Below are 20,600 nucleotides of genomic sequence, written 5' to 3' on the forward strand. Positions count from 1 at the left end.
GGGCAGGCCTTCCCTTCTTGAATATATTCCTCTAGAAATATCAAATTGTGTCTCTTTGGTGACTCTAAATCCTCTCTAGTTGACAAGGGTAACCATCACAGTAGGTAAAATGGCTAGAAATGCCATTTCATGCAGAAGGAGAAGCCTGGAAATAACATTGAGGTGTATGAAAGTGCTCAGGGTGTTCTGGGCACCGGAAGGGGTCAATGAAGAGAAGTGTAAATGCTTAGGCTCCCAGCAGCATCTCCTTTAATGGCCTTGTTTCTCCTCGTCTTTGCTTAGAGTAGCATCTCATTTCATTCCCCTGACTGGGGCTTTTCTACTGCAAATCCATTTGAATAGGCTAGGACCATCCCAGATTAGTCCACACAATCAGGAGGTACAGACTAATTTGTCTTTAAACTGTGCAAACATTATGATTCACTAAATCTAGATCTGGGAAGTCTCCAATGACTAGCTATCCTTTTTTTTAGTATTTTGCAGTATATTCTATCTTTATATTGAAACCAATATTACATGCCACAATCCTTGCTTGATTATATTTTTAAATGAATGTCCAAGATGTCTTATTTTTATTTTCTTGAGGTTCATGGGTCCTGGTGTTCTGTCTGAGTATGTTGCAGCAAGCAGTGGGGAGAAGACAGAAGGAACACATGAATCCAAAGTGAGTTGGACATATTAATCACTCTTAGCTCTAACAATGGTGCATCTACTACAAATATTTGGCCCCTTCCTTCAAATATTCAAAACACCTTGATATTGGCCATTCACCTAGAAGGGCAATTTTCAAAATAATTTCCAGAGATACTCACATGGTAATTGTCACTCACATGGGGAGCTCTCCTCCAAGGGTAATGCCTAGAGTCATTAGCATTTCTGGTCATGTTAGATGCATCTGTCTTTTCTCTCCTACTCTGGAAGACAAGGGAGCATAATAATATGAGAGTGGCATGGTTGTAGGTATAGGCTGGAATCTGCTCTGCTGTGATACAACACCCAAGTCATTGTGTGTGGACACTGGCAATTTTATGATTAGTAAAAGGCTACTGGTTGTAGGGACAAGAAGCTCACTCAAATAGTTAAGTAGATACAGATGTCTTAATGTTTATGTAGCATGGCTAGGGCATTCATTCAGGAACTGTGGGTACCAGGACTGTCATCAGTACTGCCAAAGTCTCTGTGGTTTTATGCAGGAAGGTGAGGGCCTATTATCCTGCAGGTCATTTTTCTAGAGAAAGTCATGAGAATCAAAGAGAGAAATTCATGTCCAAATGAACAACAAGTGTAGGATTTTGTATTGAATGTCACAGACTTATTAAGTTCATGCATGCTAAGGAATACAACAAACTTCTTGAAATGTTATTTCATTTATCAGTCATGATAGACACTGGAGTTAGTTTTTGTAATTCTTGCTCTATAGGTGTCATTATCTTTATTATGTCCAACAAGTACAAGAAAACTCCCAAGTCCATAGCTCACAGCTCAGAACTAAGATTAGAAATGAGGCTACAGTTTTAAATGGTATGCTCCTGTCTATTACCCCTGGCTCCTCCTTGCACCTCAGCTTCTCTCCTTGGCCCTGCCATGCATTCCCTATGTTTCTTCATAAGCTCCAGCTGGACTACTGTCAAGGCATCCTGATGGTTAGGCATTTCCATGTCCTCACATACTTTTGATTGATGTTTACCAATGAAGACTTATGGTCACATTGACCAAATAGACTTGGACACTAGTGCTGTGGCAGATGTTACTTCCAGCTCTATTTCCATTTATAAGGAGCTTAACATCTACTCTGGGAGATTACAGTTGCAGAGGGGAGCCAGCCATGTAGAAAATTGTTCCAATACACAACAAGAATCAAGACTGTAAGCAAGCAGCCACAATATAGACAAGAAGGGAAACAAAGGAAAAGATCAGAGAGGTTTCATTTAAACTAGACTTCAGGTTGGAAAGGACTACAGTAAATGAGATCCAGGAAGGGGAATCCTGGAGGACACAGCAGGAACATAGTGTGAAGGCAAGCTAGTAAAGGCAGTCACAAAAGGGCCATGACTTGGTGCTATTCTGTATGAGTGAACCTTCTAGAAGACTAAGTAGCAGAGCAGCAGAAGAAAACTCATTCACTGTAGGCATCTTATGTCCACCAGATTAGGGCATCAGGCTTGTGCAAGGTGACCACTCCCCCTTTCACTTCTATGGTCAATGGCATCATTAACACAATCACCATGATTGAACCTGATTCAATTTGACTCACAACTTCATTAGTCCTTCAAAGTGCTTTTTACCAAGTTTTGGTAGAAAGTAAGAGAAACTGCATCTAACAAGGCTTAAGTGTTGAAATGACTATGTTGGCCCAAATTACTGTTGAGGAGATGTTCCCTCTAGGCCATGACTCAGTAATACAAAAGGAATAAAATCTCTTCCCATCTCTTTGATTTGATCTCCTCCCTTCAGAGCCTAAGATGTTGCTCTTTGGGCTATATTCCTCCTTGTTAAAATTTGGAAAGAGGGTTAGGGATGTAGCTCAGTGGTAGAACACTTGGTCAGCATGTTCAAGATGCTGGATTTGATCCTCAGCATGAAAAGAATTTTTTCTTTTAAGAAAAAGAAAACAATGTAGGCATTTTGTCATCTTTCCTGAGACTTATTCTGGCCAGATAAAGTTATCCTCTCTGCTGATCCTGCATCAGCCACTATGGCCATGAAGATGGAATGTATCAACTGACACAACCTGAAAGCCTTGTGCTCCATTCCAGAGCCGAGGGGGTCAGGGGACATCAGCCTCAGATATTGGATACTTCCTCACCTGGGGACGGAGATTTTTAGGCAGGATGAAATGGAGAGGGCAAGAGCAGGGTAAGGCCAGGTGAGGAGAAGGCAAACGAGTGTCCCTTGTAGAAATGATTCCTTTATTTCACAGCTGAGGAAATGGGGGGCCTCATAGTACTGATAGCAGCACAAGGATGAAATAGTTCTCTTTCTCTAAGAGTATCTCAGATGTCATGAGAAAAAACATTAACTACACACATTGTTATGAAGTCCAGAAGATGAAAGGATGCTATGTGCCCCCTGGACAGACAGTATGTACTGTGTCATAGGCTGTGACCCTGCACAAGTTATTCAAGTTCTATTTTCTCCCATGGGAAAATAGAAATAATAAAAGTTACTTCATGGGGTTGTTGAGAGGATGAGATGAAACTTTTATGCATACAGGTGACCCAATGCCTTTCTACTCATTGTGTGTCCAAACTCACACAGCATCCAGGGAGGTAGCAAAGACATTCCATCTAAAAGATGGAATTGCCAAGGCTTAGTTGTTACTTAGAAAACAAAGGTAAGTCTTGTGATTCCAAGTCTGACCTATTCCTTTCCAGGGCACCATGTGCTTAATGAGATCCCCAGCTCTCTGTATCAATGCCTTCCAGTTAACAGGATTTACACAGAAGGAACTGCACATGCAAATTATTATTAGCATAAAAATAGGTAATTATTATTTTTTCACATTGCATCATCACAGATGATCTTTATATTAGGCATTCTTTAGCAATGAATGACTGAACTATAGGGATTGCTGTTCATTCAGACAGTCATTAATTCTAAGTAAAAAATTAATTTCCTGTCACTCATGTTGCAAAGAGGAGGGTGACAACAGAGTCATAAGTAAGGGATATAATGGAATCTGGAAATAACCTAGCCCAACCTTTCAGTTCACAGATGTGGGAAAAGAAAACTAGAATGGAGAAGGTCACAGGGTTAATTAGTGGCAGAGCTGGGACTAGAACCCCTTCTCTTCACTTCTCTGCCCATGTCTTGTCATTAAGCCACGAATGCTGATACCTTGACTCCCATTTGCTTAGGACTCCCTGAAAGTTTAACATATATTGAAGGTGTAAGGATAGAAAGATGCTTGATGGAATGAAGGTTCCCCAGTGAAAGTGTATTAAGCATCCTTCACAAATTCCCTTGTGCTGTATTAATTTTATCTTGATAATTTCTGCAATGCGCTTGTGGAGAAGGGAGACAGCTATCTGTCTATACTGAGTGGTCTCATTTGAGTCTTGCCAATGTAAAGGTACGAACTAAAAACCTTCTACATTAAAACAGCAAATTGCTTATGGTAACCATTGCATAATGAAGGAACACAATGAAGAATTACAGTTCAAATTACTTATCAGGTCTCTTCCATTTTCTAAGTTTTTAAAGTAGAAAATTGCACAGTATAATTACAGTAAGTTAATTTGCATTCATATTACAATTCAATGAGCAATTACATTCTTTTTATTTAAAAAAATATTTTATAAAATGTGATTTGCATCAGTATGTTTCTAGGAAGAGTGGTGACTTTTTTCCTTGTGAGGTTTTCATGCAAATTGGATGCAACTGATGTATTCCGGTATAAAACTGGGGCTACTTGTGGGTGGATGTGGGGCAGAGGAGCAGACAGCCATCTGAAGTATGACTATGTCTTCAGAGCTTATGGATTCTCCAAAGAATAATAGATATCAGGTTTTGGAAGGAAACCCTAAGATCTTACTACTGGAGACCCCTTCTCCATTCTCTTTTACCATCTTGAATTTGAATTTCTCTATAGAATTCCTGCCAAGCCATTATCTAATCTCTATTTGATTAAGTCCTGTGCCAGGATATTCTTTGCCTTCTGATGACATCTACTTCATCACCAGGCAATGCTTTCATTTTCTGGAGGGTGGTTCCATTTTGATCTGATCATTGGTGTATTAATGTAATTTAAAGGACACATTTTACATATCCATTGCTCTCCAAGTGCCATGGATGACAGAGAATTCTTTTAACATTGAGAGCAGAGTATTTTTCCCCTCTGGTACTTGTATTATTAGCATAAATGTCTAGGTTGGGCCATGATAAAGAAGTACACATAACAGTTGTAAGGGCTTATTAGCTGCTCCATTTTTTTCTTGTACCTGCTCTTCTTAATGATGTTTAAAGTAAAAGCGACATACATTGAAATGTGCAGATCTGTTTTCATAAAGATGTTTGCTTATATAAACACTTTGTTTAAAATACCATTGAAACTTCACTGTACTCCTTTCAAGCCAATCCCTCTCCAAAGAGCCAACTGGAATCCTATTTTTTCTTATTGTAGACTTATTTTGTCTGCTCTTAGTTTTCACAAAGATGGAAACCTAATAGTCTTCTCTTATACTTGGTCTTTCTCTTTCCCTCAATATGTTTTTAAGATTCATCCATGTTGCCACACATGTCTGTAAAGTACTTAATTTCTTGCACAGTCATATGCTAGTGTGTGAAGATTTTATGACTTGTTTGGCCATTCTGTACAGGATCTTTTGGATTGTTTCTAGTTTTACCTGTGGTGAACAGAGCTGCAATGTGTGCTTTAGTTTTCTTGAGTAAACACCTAGAAGAAATAAATATGTAAACATTAAAAGAGCTCATAAAGTATGTATGTGTGTAACTTGACAAGATTGGACCAGGTAATTTTCCAAAATGTAAAATCATTTTATACTTTTATCAGTAATGTACAAGAGTTTACAACTTCACCACCATTATTTAATGTCATCTGACTTTTTGAAGAGTCACTTTTACTAATTTTTTAGTGTGTGTGTGTGTGTGTGTGTGCACGTATGTGCATGTGTGTGCACGTATGTGCGTGTTTGTCTATAGGTATATGCACCTGAGTGCAGGTGCCCATAGGGTCCAGAAGAGGGTGTCAGGTTCTCTGGAGCTGGAGTTATAGGCAGTTGTGAGCTACCTGATGTAGGTGGTGAGGGCTGAATTCTGGTCCTCTGCTGAGTCATCTCTCCAGCCCCATCGTCATCTAACTTTTAGCCTCTAGCCATTTTAGTGAGTGTGAAATAATGTCTCACTATGTATATGCATATGTTTCTCCCATTACTAATGTGCCTTTCCACTACTGTGTTTATTGGTGCATTTTCTTTTGTGAAGTATCTATTTAGATCTTCTGTCCATTTTAATTAGGTTGTCTTTTTTATTATTAATTACTAAGATTCTATGTTTTTCAAGATTTAAGTCTCTTGTCAGATATGCATATTGTGAATGTTTCTTTTCAGGCTTGTGGCTTACCATTTAATTTTCTTAATGTTGTCTATTAATCAGCAGCTTTAAATTTTGATTAAGCCAAATTTATTATGTTATACTCAGTGATTTTTGCATCCTCTCCATGGAAACTGAACATACTTCCAAATAATGAAGACAATAGGGCTCTTTAGTACAGTGTTTTGTTTTTAAGTGTGTCTATGTAGCCCAGGCTGGCCTCAAACTCATCCTCCTCCTGCTGCAACATCTCACATGGTGGAACCAGACATGTGCCTCTTTGTCTGAAATCATCCAGAACCTTTACCATTTCAGCTATAACTTTTGTTCTCACATATGTTGCAAAGTGGGGTACAGCTCTTTCCTGCTTCCCCAGCTGTTCCTGCCAGATGCCTTAAAGGCTGTTGTCACCTCTTTGAATTACAGTGTCCTTTGGGAGGAAAACAAATCAGCAACTGAATTATGTTTGTCCATTTCTGGGTTGTCTATTCTGTTCTAATGATTATTTATTTCATTGTCTTAATCATCCTGTTTTCATTACTATCACTTAGGACATGTCATAAAATCAGTGTAGGACAAATCCTCTAGAGCTGTTCTTCTTTCTTGAAAACATTCTGGCTTTTCTAAGTTCCTCTGCATTCTTATATACATTTCAATATTGTTAATTCCTTGGAAAAAATGTATTGGAATTCTTATTGTAACTTCATTAAATGCACATTTCAATTCAAAGATCATTGATATTTTAATAATAACAATTATTCTAAACAATGAACATGGTATACATCTCTACATTCTTGGGTCTACCTTGGCTTTTTTTAATCTGGGATGTGTAAGTTTTGGTGAACAAGTCTTATACAGCTTATGTTCATCTACTTTGAAGTATTGTATGCTGGACTGCAGTAAGTTGCATTTTATCTGTGCTGTAGTAAGCATTAAGCTTAATGCTGTCTAGAAAGTACATAGCATAATATTTAGTATAGACAATTATTTTTATTAAAGTGAAAAAACTCCTACAATTCAAACTGTCTTAAGTAAAAGAGGAAATATACTTACAGGACAGAAAAGTCTATGGAAGAGATGGTAGCTGTTTTTAGGTAAGGCTAACCCAAATACTCTAAGAGCCTTCTTAAATCTCTATTTCTCAACTTCTTACCACTCTCATTCTCTTTTTGCTTCATACTTTAACACCTTTTCTCCACTGTTATACATGGGTCTAATTTCTTCCCAGGATTGAGTCCAGCACTAAGAAGAAAGTATCTTTTGCAGCCACACTACCCTAGGTACACGGTACATCTCCAATTTGGTGTGGCCAAGAGATACATTTCTCTTTGTCACCTGTCTGTCCCTGGGCTGGAGGTACAATCTTCTTTATCAGAAAGAAAAAAAAAAAAAGATCAGGTAGAGAAATGGTAAACCAATGAAATAGAATCGAGGTATTATTTTACAAGACGGGAGAATCCCACCCCCAGCAGCAAACAGCTCAAATATGCAACCCCTTAAGTACAGAAGCAACAATGTATGCTTGCTGGGTTGTATGCTGTGCTGACGATTCTGCTGTGTTTCTTTGACACGCCATAGGTGCCAGACTCTCAGTCATTCCCCACTCTTTTCATCTGCCCCCCCCAATACTAACATCACTTACACTCCACTTTACGAGTGAAAAAAATTGAGAGTTTGTATTGGAGCCTAAGAGCCCTCTGATAGCCACTTAGGCTCTCTACTTTGTTTCTACTGTGCATTTAGCTATAAAGAGCAGGTTGGTGGGAGAACTGCTATCCCCACATTTCTATCCCCTACTTTCTCCTGGAGAATGAAAGGGGTGCTATTTATAGCTGCTGGAGAGCAGAGTCAAGCTTAGTAACTCCACCATGCCACCTTTCCCTGAAGTCAGACTGGCTGGGGTCGGATGAAGAGGGCATTCTCTGTTTCATGAAGCACCATAGAAATATTTTTTTTATTGTCTTTTTGACCACAGAAGAGAAGTAGCAATTGGATGCTTTACTCGTGTCTCATATGGAAAACAACATCTTGGTAAGAGGGTTAAGACATTTTTCAAAATATTTGCCTTTTTAAAAAAGTGCATCCCTGCATTTCCACCCTAAATTAAATACAGCAAGCAGAGCTGTACAAGTGCTTTATGCTTGCCTCTCAAACGTCAATTTTAGCTACTCTCAAAAGAGGACTCTGCCTTCTTTCACATAACCCTTCTTTCTCTGACTTGAAATTCTGGTCCAAAATGCCTCTCCAGGTCATTCATCTAGAACCTAATTGTGTTTCAAAATGCCCCCCCTTTTTTTAAATGAGGTCCATATCACCCACCCCCACTCCTTTCCCAACTTGAAATCAATACAAATGTTGATGCTCTTCTAGCATCAGGCCCATCATAGTTTTAACTCCAGTGCCATTTGATGGTGTGTTTTGTGGGCAATTTTCTCTGTTCTCTGCTGAGATCTTACATTGCACCTTGTAGAGTAAGCATTGCTTTTATTGATTTTATTTTATTTTATTTTAAACAAAGGAGTGAGACTTTTTCTTCTCAAATACAGATTTTGAGCATGACAAGAACTTCTCTAAAAGGCTTAATATAGAGGCTTAATGTACCTTCTGTATTAACCTTTGAGATTTTATTCATTCTATACTAGTATCTTTTGAGTATATGATGCCTCTGACATGCAGGGCAGGTTTTCCTACTAATCATTTTTTAAGTTATATGAACTTATATGTATACTTTATATATATATATATAACTTTATATGTATATTAACATTTACATAATCTTGGCATATGTAAGTGCTACTGACCACTTAATAAATAGTAAGTATTCCAAAGCTAAGCAAATGATTCCATTTACAATAGCATAAAAAAGAGGAGAATGTTTAAGAGGAGTAATTTTAACCAAAGAAATAAATAATTTTTACTCTGAATTCATAAGACAGCAAGTAAAACAAACAAACAAAAGGAAACATAGTCCAAGTGGGAGAATTAATATCAGTGTTCCTACCTACCCAAAGTGGCCTTCAGATCCAGTACATTACTACCAAAGTTCTAGTGACATTTTTGCAAAACATAAAATTTATCAAAAATCCTAAAATTCTATGGAACCACAAAAGACCCTGATAAACTGAAACCTAAGCCAACCACACCTGTTTTCAAAGCATATTACAGAGATATGGTAATCAAAACAATATGAGACTGTCATCGGAACTGATAAATTAGGCCAGCAGAACAAAACAGAGCTAGCCTAGAGACAAATGACCACATACCAAGACTACACAGGAGAAAGGATGCGCAGTAAATGGTGTTGGGAAAACTATCCCCTTACAAGGAAGAGGAAATCAACCTCCTCTTATACTTTATACAAAACCAGTTCAAATTGGATTAAAAACTTACATATAAGATCTGCACCACAAGAATTCTAGACCAAAACATCTGGCTAAGTCTTTTTGACATTTGGTTTTGACAATGATAAAAACAAACAAACAAACAAACAAACAAACAAACAAACAAAACAAAAAGAATCTGATACCAAAGGCATAGGCAACAAAAGACATAAACGAAGTGGGCTGCATCCAATTTGAAAGCTTTTCCAAAGCTACAGAAACCATCAGTGGCTTAGAAAGGTAGGGAAAGGCAGCTTTGAGAGTGGGAGAAACCTTTTCAGATGTTGTGTTTGATTAGTGGTTAGTACCCAAGACCTAAGAACTCAGAGAACTTGCTTGCAAAGCATAATCAGCTTGGTCACAAGATGGCAAAGGACCCGAACAGATGTTTTCCTCCACAAGAAGACATGGATGACAACAGGTGTATGAAAAGTTCCCAGATCTGAATCAAATACACAAAGATGTAGAACTGCACACCTCCTGCAATGATTGGCATAAAAGGCAGATTGGAACAATTATTAGTAAAGATGTGGATAAAAAGAACCCCTCCCTGTACAGGCACTGCTGGTGGGATTGGGAGTTGTTACACCTGTTTTGGAAAACAGTAAGGAGGTTCTTCAAAAATCGAAAGTAGAGCTCCTTTCTAGGATGTATCTCCAGGAAAGGGACTGATTATCTCAGGGAGATAATCTGAACTTCCTTGTTCGTTATGGCAAATTCATAATAAAATCAATATAATGCTTGTGTTGACAGAGATATGGTTTAAGAAAAAGTGGTGTGTGTGGCTTCCACAATGGAATATTATTAAGCCTTAACAAGAAGGAAAGCCTGGCATTTGTGACAACATGGACAATGCTCAGTTGCACTATTCTACATGAAATAAGCCGGGCACAGAAAGATATACAGCATGATTTCATATACATGGAATCTAAACAAGACAAAGCCATAAAATCAGAGTAGCATGGTGGTGTTCAGGAGTTACAGGGTAAGACAAATGTGAAGATTGCTGTCAAGGGTATTAACCTTTGTTATAAGTTCTGGAGGTCTTGAGTACCACAGGGTGAGGTAAGTACATTTAATAATAATCTACTATGCACTTGCCATTTTTTTAGGGGCTAGATCTTCAGTGAGCTTATCACACATGCAAAAAAAAGTAACTATGTGAGGTAATGAATATGTTAATTATCTCAATAGTGCTAATCATTTCACAATGTGAACATATGTCAAAACATCGTATTGTGCACCTTAAATATATATACTACTGACTTGCCAACCATCCAACAATAAAGATGTAAGAAAAGACCTCCAAAATTAGAGCCCATTGCATATCATCCAACAAGACATATACTTGGAAAATTATAGGAATAAACAGGGTTTTAAAAGTACACAATTTACAAGGACATCATAAAGGCTCTGCATTATTTTCTTTAGGGCAGTGGTTATCACCCACAGGATTTATGACATGTGACCACAGGTCTTGTTCCCAAACATGGGTCAGTTGTCTTAGCTGACTCTCTGAGGGCTTGTCAATCACATGAGCAGGAATGACTTATGAAGCTCAGTAGCTCACCTTTTTGCCCTTCTTTGTGCAACTCATTTCACATCTCTGTCCAGTGGACTGAGCCCTTTTACACAGACCTCGATGTGCAGAATGGGCCCTGCCGATGTTTGATGAATCAAAATGAACTATTTGGGATGTATTCTGGGAAGAGAACCGATGTCTCCAGGGCAGTTGTCCTTCTGCCTATATCTCATTGAAGGCTCATTGAGTCAAGTGTTCACTACCACTGGAAAGCTGAAAATGTAGACACACAGACAGGTGGCCTGCCAGAGGTGAAGAAGTCCCATCAGATTTCAAAGTCCATGTTGTAAAGGTTATATGAGAAATATCTCATACTGCCTGTAAATGGAATAAGTAATATATACAGCTTCACTATTCTTATTACTTTGCTGCATCTCAGAGTAGATGATGAAAGCACATTTATTGATTTTTTTCTTTATGCCATACTTAATACAAATTACACTGGTATTTTCAAAAGAACAGCAGTAAAGCCCCACACCTTATCTTTCAGATGAGCTATTTCTTGACATTTAGTGAAGTGACAAAATGTTCTTTAAGATTTCGTTCAGTTTAACCAGGAAGGCCCTGAGGACTATAGTGGGCAGCTTGTGCCTATACATCACACTTTCTTCCAGGCTTGAGATAGGAACAGCTGCGGCTTGGTGCCCCCACTGGATTTCATGGGAATCTGCCCAGTTTCCATGGTGGACTTTGTCCAACACTGAAGAGAGATAGAGTTTTACATTCTATTACATTGTATGGCTTGGTCAACTCACTTTCCCAATTCCTTCTGATGTCTGTAGCCACCATGCCAGGTAAAAACAGGAGGCAGGGGGCAGGTACAGCCGGACCTTAGATATGGGCTCTTAAAATGCATATCAATGGAATGGAAATTTCAAAGCTATCCTTAAAACCTAGAGGATTTTAGACTTTTGTGTTGGTCTTTATTGTTTTGTTTTGCAGTCTGTAAAAAGTCGAACTGACGCTGCATCATCCAAGGTTTGGCCTTCTCTAGCCCTTAGAAATGACCAACACTCAAGTACACTCTTCCCCTTTTCCCCACGACTTCTCACATTTCTCTTTCTTTTCGTGGTGTGGTGTTCATAGTCCAGGGACTTGTCTTCACGGACAGTGAGAGTGAAATGTTTTCTTGATCGCAGCGGAGGTGTTCCCTAGCCAGTCTCAACTCCGCTCAGGGTGTAGAACAGCACCTGGTACCCAACTCCCCCCACTTTCTGGAACTTTTGTAAAAGTTGGAGAGAATCCAGTGGGGACTCCGTGGTCACCCCAGGAGATTGACGGCCACCCCAGAGTTAGATGGAACCATCAAGAATGGAACCTCTCTGCCAAACTGTGGGGCATTTCCTCTGATCAGCTCTTCTCCGTGGAGTGTATGCTGCCAGTGACCTCAGGAATTTTTTTCTTGTCTCTATGTAAATTGCTATCTTTTCAGAGGTGCCTGACAGCCAAGTTTGCAGGGCCTCCATTTGTACAGAAGCTGTTATTATGGGATAAGTGTAATGGCTCGTGAATTTTGTGGAGGAAGGGAGGGTCTCCAGATGACTTTGTACGAACCAGCCACGGACCTATTGACTCCACAAGCAGTGCATTAGGCTAAATATTTTTAGCCCATTGACTCTAGAGGTAATAACCCTAAATGCATCATTAAATTTTCATGGGTGAGTAACAGAAGCTACCAGAAAAAAAAATCCCCCCCCAAACAAGCCACCACATTAACTTTATTATCACCCAGCTGGAGGGCAGGAGTGTGGCCCCTCAAAAGAAGAGCAAACTTTAAAAGCAAGTGTTGCCACCTCTTCCCTTGCTCTTGGGCACCCGGCTCCTAGGGGGCAGCAGGAGATATCCGCACTACACCCTCCCACCAACATTCAAACCCCTGGAGACAAGTATGCCACACTGGCCTTGACAAAGCTGAATCCAATCTCAAGGTGGAAAAATTTCTGACTAATCCAATTATTTTTTGCCACTCGGTGTTTCTGAGATCTTTGTAAGATAGGACCTGAAGAGCCTTCTTTGGCACAACAGGTTCTAATTTACAGGACAGTCTAGGGCCCTGCATTCTAAGAATGGAGTAGGGAAAAACAAGTTAACTGGGACCCGCGTGCCCTCAGGGGCAGAGGAAGCTGCCTAGAGCTGAGGAAATCATGACAGGTGCAAGACAATACTGCCCTGGAAACGTCAATAAAAGGTGGGTGAAGCCGGCCCTGGTGGCTGGGAGAGAGCGCCCCCTTCTGTTAAGGGGCGCGGGGCAAGAAGCTCGCACAGCCTCCACTTGGCTCGGCGCCCTCTCTACTTGTGTGCAGAGAGGCTTGGCTAAAAGCAGACGCTGGAGAAACCGAGGAGTCCGGGCGGGAGCTGCGGCGGCTACTGAGGAGCGTGGTCCGCTCTCAGCGCGCCCCCCTCCGCGGAGAACGGCAGGGCGGGGACCCCAGGCTCTCGGCTCCGCTCGGTCTCCACTCCCGGGATGGGGGACGAGCGCAGGGGCTGGAGAAGCGCGACCGCAAGCCGCGGCGCCCCCGCTCGCCCGCTCGCTGGCTCTTCCTCTTCGTCGTCGCCGCGGCGACTCGGCTGAGCTTTTGGAGTGCGCACGGGCAGCGCACAGAGCGCCCCGGCGGGAGAAGGAGCCGGAGTGGACCGGCTCGGAACGCGCGGTTGGCGGGGAGCTAGCAGGTGAGCGGCGGGGTTGGCGCGGGGCGGGGGCTGCGGGAGGAGGCGGGTCTGCGCACCGCACAGGGTCCGGTCTCCTCCCCCTGCTCTGACGCGCGCCCGTGGCTTCCCGGGGAGGATGGACCCAGATCCGCGCTCACCCGGGCTTCCCCGGGCTGGAGAGTGCGTCTGAGTGCGGCCGCCCGCAGGGCATGGAGAGCCGCGTTTCGGGCGGCTTCCGCAGCCGAGGAGGAGGAGGATGCTCCGGAGAGCCGAGGTGAGAGGCACGGCCGGGGGGCACGCGACGGACCCCCGAGTTGAGTGCGCGCAGGTGGCCCGCGGGGACCCGGCTTCGGCGAGCCCGGGTGGCTCGGCTGGGGCCCGCGAACCCGGGTGTGGAGGAGGGTTTTCGGGGCGAGTCTCTCGGGAGTTTGGCCCGAGGTGCTGTGCACTGACGACTGCCGCAGTTGTCTATCCTCTCCCACCACTTGCTTGCGAGGGGAGGCGACCCTGCGTCTCCTTCCCGGTCGGTCCCCACTTCTGAACACGCGCGATCCGCTCTTTAGGCTCGCCTGTCGCCGGACCCCCTGCATCCTCCCTCCCTCTGTCCGGGCTCTAGCCACCCCGAGACTGCTTTCTACCACTCTAGGACCTGCTGAGTTCTCGCTAAGCCTCCTCCCTGCCTCGCTCGTGGCGCCGGCGGGTGCGACCTCTTTCCCCACTCCGCGGAGCCCGCGTTCTTACTTCTCTACATCCCGGCAGTTCTGTGGTTCTGCCCGGACCCCTGCGTTAATCGGACTCATCTCAATCAAACCAATCCTTTGCGCTGGACCGCAATCTTTCTTTGGGTCCCGCTCCCGGGTGTTCCCTGTCGCGCTCCCTCCACCATTAGGTCCTCAGGCCCTTGGTCACCCGCCACTCCCCTCGCAGCGGGCCCTCTCCTCCAACTCCGCACCCCACGGTCTGTCTCCAAAGCAAGAGCAGGATTTTCTTGCTGGGGAAACTTTGATTCCCCGTGGTGCTTAGTCTCATAAAGGAGCCATAGGACCCGGTCTCAGCCGCCAAAGGAAGCTGGGGTTAGGAGTCTTGATTTTGGGGTGGTTGTGTTGCGGCGCCAGGGAAGGTACTGGGTGAGTCTACAAAGTGCATTTCCACACCCTGCTGGTCATTGCCTCCGCTGGCTGCGTCCCACGGAGTATGCTGGTGACTCCTGGTGGGAGGGTGCGTCTTTACTGCACTTTTAAAGGCGCTTTTTCTTTTTCTTTCTTTCTCTATTTTCTTTTGGGGTGGTGCTAGTGGACCCGGCCGGGTGGGCAGGGATAGCTGCATGGCAAAGTGGTACCCTTAGGCTGCTACGTGGTCTGGTAGCCGACCCTCCACACTGTGTTTCGATGGTTGTAAATGGGCCCCAACCCCCATCTGCATCACACAAGTCCTCATTGTTGGGGGTCTGCGGGGTATTTCCGCCTGGGCTGGGAGAGTGAAGGAATGGGGTGGGGGCGGGGAGCCTGAGGCTCTTGGCGACGGGCGGGCGGGCGTTGGAGACGTGGAGAGCGCCGCGGCGCGGGCGAGTGCGAGCTCGGATGTGTGTTTCTGAGGCAGGGTACGTGCCCGCGTGGGTCGGTGCCTGCGTGTGCGTTTGTATGTCTGCGCACGCCTGTGTTTAGCTTCCTGAGAGAAAGAGAGCCCCGAGTGGAGAGATTGTGGAGGCCGGAGCACCATTCTCTTCCGGAGCTGGTCGGGCAGGCAGAGAGGCCTCCAGAAAGATACAATGCCTCCCACGGCCAAACTCTGGCTGAGAGATCTTCTTTGCCTTGGCTTCCCACTTCTTCCCTGCTCTTCTTGCGTGGAGCTGGCGCGTTAGACACACTTTCACAATGTTGATGGTTTTGAATAAAGGCCTTGTGGGGGTTCCGCTGACACTTCCGAACACTTAACATGTTTTCAAGTAATCATATAAATTAAAGGTGGCTTACGTTCAGAACCTCCTAATTATCCAGTTCACGTTTGTACATTCATGTGCCAATTATGGGTCTTCGGGAAATCCATAAAATTATAAACCATCCCCACCCCCTGAATTAGCACCCATTGTTTTTATTATCTCCAAGATGAGCAATTCTGGATGGAACCCTGAGTTGCGCAGGCAAAAAGATAGAAGTGAGATGGAGTACAAACGCCCCCTTCCCATCTCATTCCCTTCCTATCCTGACAAGGCTTGGTGGCTCTTCTGGAGACTGAAAGGGATCAAAGATTTTCTTGATTTCCCATTGAGCAGGGCGACCTAATCAAAGATGTATAAAAGTCAACTTCTAAGCAATCAAATTGTCTGCTGCTGTCCTTGATTGAAACCCTAGCATTCAAATGGAGTATTGAAGAACTCTCAGAAATGGCTTTTGAAGTGCTATTGTTCTTTTCCATACACACGGGCCCTCTTAGAGGTTTAGGAAGTTCAAATGCGGTGATGTGAAAGGACAGACTTTGTAACTATTTGGCAGCGCAGGATCTGCCGCAGGAGAGAAGAGACCAAAGTGGGAAATGAAAACATGTTGTTACTCTATTCCTGGGAACCAGGTGGCTCGCAAGTGAAGATGTGCTTCTGCTCATGAACTGGGCAATTAGATCTCCCGAAATCGGACTTGAAAGATGATTTTTTTTAGTTGAGGATTCTATTTATTTATTATTTTTTGGCGGTTTTCTTAAGGTCTGAATAGGCTTGTCTGAAACATTTAATCATGTTCATTGTACTCCACAATAAAATCTGAATAAAAATTACTCATTGTTGACGAATCCCATCTCACAGGCTGTTCCACAGTATGTCTCATTTGCAAGAAACACCATTGTGTGAGGCTGCAGGGGAGAGCTTCTATCCCTTATTGTTCGTTTTTCTCCTCCCCAGAGCCCCAGAGGAAGCTGCTGCTTCTGTCCCCTTTGCCCTCCAAAGTCATTTTTCTCAAGCAGGTGGGTGTTTGGCTTTGTATGTGATCATGTACCCATCTTAAAATTGCATTTGGTGGGTTTTCAAGGCTTGGAGCCATGCTGTAGGCAGATGAAGAATCTATTTGAGGCAGCATTTCATTTTGATAATTCACTCAAGTCAAACATAAAGCAGGGAAGCACGGGTGATGTCTTTTAGATGGCACTGTAACAGATAGCATGCATTAAAGGGTGTTGCCAGAAACTTTAAGTGTTATTTAGGACTCACTGAATCTTACCTCACTCGCTAGTCACTGGTGACAAAAGACGTTCACCACTTCAGCAATTAAGAATAAATCACGTGACTTCTCACAACTTGGCTGTCATCATCTGCAAAGCTAGGACTTTCCTTGTGGGTCTTGTATCAGTTTTAAGAGAAAATCCTGTCCTTGAGTTTTTTGGCACTTAGTAGGATTTCAAGAGAATGGTAAATTTTAGTAATAGCATGGAAATTGGGTAAGGAGTAGGGATGGCTTTTGTAATTGGAAGGCTAGGATTAGATCCAGATTTCCCTTATGATGTTTGACAAGTCATTCCTTATAGTAACAAAAACAAGAATAACCTTCCTGAGTCCCGAATAAGGGCCCGGTACCCTTCTCAGCACTTGGCATGAGTTACCTTACTTCATCTTTCAAACAAAACATTCTTTCAATCTTATTCTTGTTTGTTAGACAGGGAGCTGGGCACAGGCAAATCTGGCCATTAAACTGACATCACATAGGAGATAAGGGAACTTAAACCCATCCACCCCATGTAGCTCCAGGGTCCACCCAAACCACAGGTAGTGCTGCTCTGGATAGGGAGGGGAAATGAGCTACTTCCAGGGCCTCTGTAAACTCTCATCCTGACACAAAGCAACGATAAGACCTCTTGTGGAAGCTGGCTCTAGATTTTCCCATTTTGCATGCAGTCAACACACATGGGCGTGGCTTTACTACCAGCAAGTCAATGGGCTGATGGTTGCACTGTAAACACTTGTGACTTCGCTAGAGCTTCTAGAAGGTACTGGTTGGTATTGGGTCATAGCTATCTACTCTGTGGAAATATTTATTAATTAGGTAATTAATCAGCAAGTAATTGATTAGGCAGTTAATTAGCAGGGTGTCATTGCTACTGTCAGTGACTGCTGTTGTAAACAAATACTCAGACCAAGAGGTGGGAATCACAGGTGGTATGAATTCGGCAGGAGTGGCTGAGTCACCCTGTTACAGACTTCAGCCACCCCAGCTCTGCAAGCACTGTTCTGTCCTTTAGTTTTGTTCATTCTAGAACAGTAGTACCTATTTCATAACTGTTGTTGTGAAGGATCAGGAGAAAGTGCCTAGCAGGAAATATTTACTATGACGAACTAGGAATATTGTCCTTCAGATGAGGTAAAATCCTCTTGGCAATGAACACACTCTCTCTTTTTGTGCCAGTTTTGCTAACCAGAGAGGTTGATTTCAAGATTTCCAGTGAACAGTTTGTTTCTTGATGTTTTTACTGGCCATGTGGCCTTATGCACATCCACTGTGTGAAAAGCAATGGTGGACGTGAACATCGTGCTGAAATTGTCACATCCCCTCCCTCTTCTGTACTTGTTCTGAGCAGAATAACTTGGCTTGCTTTGATTGAATTCTTAAGGGATAAGTCAGTTTGCCCAGTTCACAGATTGAGGCAGGACAGGGGAGACACAGGCTAGAAAAGATAACATGATTTTGCAGGTGAGAGGCACTGTTGTAGCCCAGAGTCCTTGGACTCTTCGCACAGTGCTCCTTCTACCAGGCCAGATTGCCTTCTGTACCAGGATGGAGAAGTGGCTTGAAAATATAAATAACACTTGGCGGGGAAGTTGCTGTCAGGCTAAGAGCAGGAACCAGCCAGACATTCTGTACAGAGAAAGGAGTGTGAGTGGGGAATATACATTCATATCCATGAGCACTAGCACTGTGTTCCATCTAAGAAATGCATGTCAGGATACGAACTCATGTAAACACAAAGCAGAACAGAGAAACCTATTATGCCAGTTAATCACCTGAAATTCCCTGAGGTTGGAGAGCAAATGTTCAGGTTCCTTTTTTTTTTTTTTCTGTGACATTCCCATTGTGTTGTTCTTCCATTTAGTCCTCAGATGTGGAGAGGTTTTGGTTCAGGAATCATAAAACTCCTTTGGCTTCTATTTCATGAAATATGCAGCATATTCTATTGGAAAGAAATTGCCAGCTTGCTTTTATTATTATTATTTTATTTTATTTGAACCTGACATATATAACCAATCTGCAATGCCAGTGGGGGATTCTCATAAAGCGCAAGGAAAACAGAAATAAAATTCTGCTGAGTAGAAGAGCTCACGGCCCAGATGATGGAAGTTTTGTGTGTAGAGGTGGGCTGCTTGGGTTAGGGATAAGGACGGGGGTGGCTTCCCTAGACAGCTGCAGTCGGAGCACAGTTAACCCATTTCCAGCAGTGCTGACGACCCTCTGCGGGGAGACTTGCCACACTCTTATTCTTCCATCTGTTCCAGGCTTCATTCCTGTCTCTCAGTCTCTCAGTGGTCAGTCTCCTACTCTCCCAACTGGGCCATAATCTGTTGATTCACCATCCTTCAGTTTAGTCCTTCCCTCCTTCCCCGTCTCTCTGCCTCTCCTGCTTTTGCTGTCCGTCTTTGTTTCAGGAAATCTTTATGTCTGGTTGTTTTTAATCTTGTTAGTGTTACAGCTGAAAACAAAGACTGACAAGTTACTGATCTGCATTGGAGCGCTGTGGTTTGAGCGTCGTCCCCCAAGCTCCACGTATTGAAGTTTGGCAGAAATTGTGAGATATTTAGAGGTGGAGAACTTAAATACAAATGTGGATATTGCCTGTGGGAAGTGATTAGAATCCAGTCATTGTGATAGAAGCCTGTTGATTCCATCCTGGTGCCTTTAAAGAAGAGACAAATACTCACTCCTCTCCCATCCTGTGCAATGACGTAGCCACTTTGGGAATCTGGAAGCATTAATCTGTGGCTGAAGTTTTTCTGGTCCCGCCTGGCATGACAAATCTCTCTCACCCGCGGGTCCCATAGTTGCTGGGACACAAATAAACATACAGAGGCTTATATTATTTTTAAACTATGGCCATGGAAGGCTTCTTGCTAGCTAGCTCTTACATCTTAAATTAACCCATTTCTATAAATCTATACTTTGCCAAATGGCTCATGGCTTACTGGTACCTTTCCATCTTGTTTCTCTTGGTGGTGTCTAGCAGCATCTCCTTAGCAGCTCTTTCTCCTTCCTCTCTCTCTAGTTAGAATGTCCTGCCTAACCTTATTTTGCCTCACCATTGGTCAAACAGCTTTATTTATCAACCAATCAGAGCAACACATATTCACAGTATACAGAGCGACATCACCCATCATTAATCTCCAGATGCTATCCCAAGACCTTGGACTTGCAGAACCATAAGCCAAAAGGAACCTGTTCATATTGAAACTTACTCAGTCTATACTCATAGTATTAGCAACAGAAATTCATGAATACACAGGGCTTCTGGGCAATTAAGGAAGAAAATTCCAGTCTTATGGAGAGGTATCAGTCCTATGTCCACTTATGTTCCTGGAATACCAGCTGCTTCTGGCTCTGTGCTAGGTACTGTGAATAGTACCAGGATGTAAAGATGCATGCAGCCTGCCATCAAAGACTGCAGCCTCATGCATGAAAGACTGCTACAGCATAAGATGTGGTACGGAAAATATCTGTTTAGCCATTGAAGCTTTTGGTAGTCTTTTGGAGGATGATGAGAGTGGGGAAGCTGGCATTTCATCTGGGCCTCGAAATCTGACTAGGAGCTTCTCTGGACTTAGCAGGAGTCCAGACCAAGTGAACTGCATGGCAGTGTCAAGGTTTGGAGATGGGTACAAGTGGATGCAGTTATAAAGTAGATATGTGGTTGAAAGCATTTTCCATGGAGCATGTTTCCTAGCTGAGTTCTGGGCAACACTCATGATT

The 20,600-nt window shown here is 43.0% G+C and overlaps 1 protein-coding gene across 5 annotated transcripts in view; it reads left to right on the forward strand.

Annotated features, from left to right (window-relative positions):
- The first annotated feature begins 13,786 nt into the window (after positions 1 to 13,786).
- Dab1 (DAB adaptor protein 1) overlaps positions 13,787 to 20,600 on the forward strand; it is a 385,138-nt gene continuing 378,324 nt past the window's right edge. For all 5 annotated transcript variants that reach the window (XM_059254601.1, XM_059254602.1, XM_059254603.1 and 2 more), the window contains exon 1: positions 13,787 to 13,936. The gene's annotated coding sequence lies outside the window, so the exon portion shown is untranslated. The remainder of the gene's footprint in view (positions 13,937 to 20,600) is intronic.

The sequence above is a fragment of the Peromyscus eremicus genome, chromosome 2 (assembly GCF_949786415.1).
Source record: "Peromyscus eremicus chromosome 2, PerEre_H2_v1, whole genome shotgun sequence".
Lineage (NCBI taxonomy): Eukaryota > Metazoa > Chordata > Mammalia > Rodentia > Cricetidae > Peromyscus > Peromyscus eremicus.